Genomic DNA, 3,351 nt, shown 5'->3' with positions numbered 1-3,351 from the left:
AAGTACAAGTTTGTGTGATGGTCTTTCGATACATATGCCAGCACCTAGGATGGGGTTTTGCATTTATTTAGCTCACACAGTATATGTGGTGTGAATTAAAAAAATGTACTAGGGAAAAATAAATTTTAAAAAATGATAGCACTTAGAAAATGTGAAGTGATCTGATGTTAAATGGACAAGACCTTGTTTGTGACAACTATAATATATACATATTAAGTGTATGCTTCTAGGCATTCAAGCAAAAAGATGATTTGAGGATAACAGTTTAGGAACAGTACTATTGAAAACCATGGTAAAATAGCCATTTTTTCATGAGTGGACATACGTTTTTCTCTGACTAAATTTGGGTTTCTTTTAAAGCTGAGCTTTTTTACTTAAATAATAAGCTGTTTTTTTATTAATGGTAAAAGTGTGATATTACTCCTGACTAAAAGATTCAAAACCTAAGGAAAAAGCAAACTCCATTTATTTTTCACTTAATACTATAGTAATAAGCAATGTCATATCTATAGGTATATTTTTAGAATGCTTCAGACTATCACTGTAAAGGCTAAATCCTGTTTCAGTAGGTGCTGTAGGATTTAATTGATCTAATTCTTGTCTATTTTGTAATTTTTAAAGTGACACATTGCTTGTCTTGAAAGTAAATAATAGGTGGAAAGCTTTTACTATGAGAGGGGAAGCTGGGGTGATAGAATTTATCTTAAGTAACAGTATGTTGAGTCCCAAGTCCTTGAACCACAAAAAAATTAGAAATGTAAGGGCAGTTGATATTTTGCTTTAATAGTTCTCTTAAACAGGTAGGAATAATAGCTGTGGTTGAGTGCTTACTGTATGTTTGGTGCCCTGTGAAGCTGTTATCTGTAATTTGTAGGTGAGAGAGTTAGGCTTGCTCAAGCACCTCTAGATTCTAAACGGCGGAGCTGATACTTAAGCTCAGGCATGACATCAAAGCTCTTAACCACTTTGCTATGCCTTTATAATTTAATATTTTCTTAGCCCAGGTTGTTTAATTTTACTTGATAATTTCTGATATTCTGCGAAACAGGATTGTCTGTTCAGATATTATACCTTACATTTAGTTTTTTGGTTTCCAAACTTTTCAAATGACCTGATTTGATCTGTATAACCCAGAGGCAAATACGGCAGTCACTTGTACCACATAGAAGAGGACACAGATCCAGAGAAGCAATGTGCTTTTTTCTAGGTCACGTAGGAATGGAGTCAGGACTAACTGGATTTCTTATGCAATTTTTTCATTCAACTTTGGTTTTGAGACTTATCTATAACTTATCATGTTCACTGCTTTCTGCTAGGCCATGTCCACACTGAGAGGTGGTGTTGCCAATTTCCCATAATGCTGTGGGAATAAACAGCTTTGTGCTTGGACCCTCATGCACATGTTTCAGAGTTTCTCTAGGGTAGAATCCAAATGAAATTGCTGGGTTTAGGCTATGGATATCTTCAACTTTAACCAGATTTTACCAATTTACATTTCTATTCTCGTGTTTTCTCCTTACATTTCCTCACATTCTCTCCTACACTTTTGTAGTCTTAATTTTTGCCTATCTGATGAATGTGAAATGATATCGCAGCAGTTTAATTTGAATTTCCTGCTTGTCATTAGTGAACATGAGTCTTCCTGTGTTAACTGGCCATTCTGGTTTCTTCCTTTGACCTGTCTCTTATATCTTTGCTATGTAACTAGTTAGTTTTTTGCATATTGTTTTGTAGGACTTCTTTATATAATCCTTTGGGTATTTTGGGTCCTAAATTTTCTCCCAATTTGTGAGGTCTTTTCACTTTTTATAGTATTTTCTTTTTAAATAAACTTTTTAGAATCCATCAGAATTTACAGTAAAATTATGATGACAGTACAGATTTCCCATGCCCTATACCTAATTTCCCCATTACATCTTCTATTAGTATTAGTATGTTTAATTTTTCCAGTTAATGAACCAATATTAATGCATTCTTATTAAATTAAGTCCATACTTTATATTCAGATTTCCTTACTTCTTGTTTAATGACTTTTTCTGTTCCAATATACCAAATTACATTTAGTCTTAGGCTAAATGTAATTTCTCCTTCGGCTCCTCTTGGCTGGGACAATTTCTGAGACTTTGGTTTTGGTATCTTTTGTTTTACACTTTTAAATTTTGATGCAACTTTTATGTTTGTGTATGAAGAAATTTTTCCATACCCTAATGTCTTAATATTCTCCTCTATTTCTTCTAAAATTTGTTTTGCTTTCACATTATGTGTGCTGTGAGGGAGGAATTAAAGACATTTTTCTCACCAGCCCCCATTTGGATAGGAACCCAGTGCCATTTTTTTTTCTTTTGTATGCTATATGACAGGGATCACATTTCATTTTTTTCCCATGTGAGTATCCCCTTATTGCAGCACCATTTGCTGAATTTTTATTTGCTTTTTTCTTTGTTTATTTGTTTGGGAAGTGCATGGGTCAGGAATTGAACCCGGGTCTCCGGCATGGCAGGAGAGAATTCTACCATTGAGCAACCCTTGCACTGCCATCCCCTACCCTCACCCAGTACTATTCTTATTGAAAAGAGCATCCCTTCCTCTGGATTATATAACCATGTTCACAAATGTATCAGAGTATATTTTTAGGTTCTCTGTTCTATTTTTCTATTTGCATGATAACACTACACTGCATTATGTATTTTTTGGGTGCTTTCTATGTGCCAGGAACTATTAGGCACAAGGAATACAGTGGCAAACTAAAGTTGGTGCCCTCATGGAATCTAAAATCTGTTATTACTTTTAAAGTCAGGTTGTCAAATTCCATTAAAAATTCTAATGAAATTTTTGTGGAAATTACATAATTTAGATAGAATTGCCTGCTTTCAAGATATTGAATCTTCCCATCTGTGAACATGGCATATCGGTTTGTAATTCGGTTGCCTTTTATATTATTCCATAAAGTTTTATAATTAAAAACATAAGTCATGTACATATTGTTAGATTTATTCCTAGAAACCATGTAGTTTTTGTTTCTATTGTATGAGGTATATTTTTGAGAAAATATTGCATTTTCTAATACACTGTTGCTGAGGAAAGGAATGCTGATTTTTGTAGCTTAATATCAGCAACCTTGGCAAATTACTTATTACTTTGAATTGTTTATAAGTTCTGTTGGAATTTCTGGATAGATAATCATATCTATAAATAATGTGAGTTCATACCTTTCCAATTTTAATTTCTTTGTGGAGTAGCTAACATCTCTAAAATAGGAATTGAATAGAAGCAGAGAAAGGAGACATTCTTGTCTGCTACTCATTTTAAGAGAATGCTTCTCAAATTTCATTATTAGGTATGATATTTGCT

At 33.4% G+C, this 3,351-nt stretch overlaps 1 long non-coding RNA gene across 3 annotated transcripts in view; it reads right to left on the bottom strand.

Annotated features, from left to right (window-relative positions):
• The window catches only part of LOC143652361 (uncharacterized), a 47,277-nt gene that overhangs the window by 7,760 nt on the left and 36,166 nt on the right, over nucleotides 1–3,351 (bottom strand). The window lies entirely within an intron of this gene.

This window comes from Tamandua tetradactyla, chromosome 12 (genome assembly GCF_023851605.1).
Source record: "Tamandua tetradactyla isolate mTamTet1 chromosome 12, mTamTet1.pri, whole genome shotgun sequence".
Lineage (NCBI taxonomy): Eukaryota > Metazoa > Chordata > Mammalia > Pilosa > Myrmecophagidae > Tamandua > Tamandua tetradactyla.
Note: the sequence above shows the minus strand (reverse complement) of the source record. Positions and strands in the feature narration are given on the sequence as shown.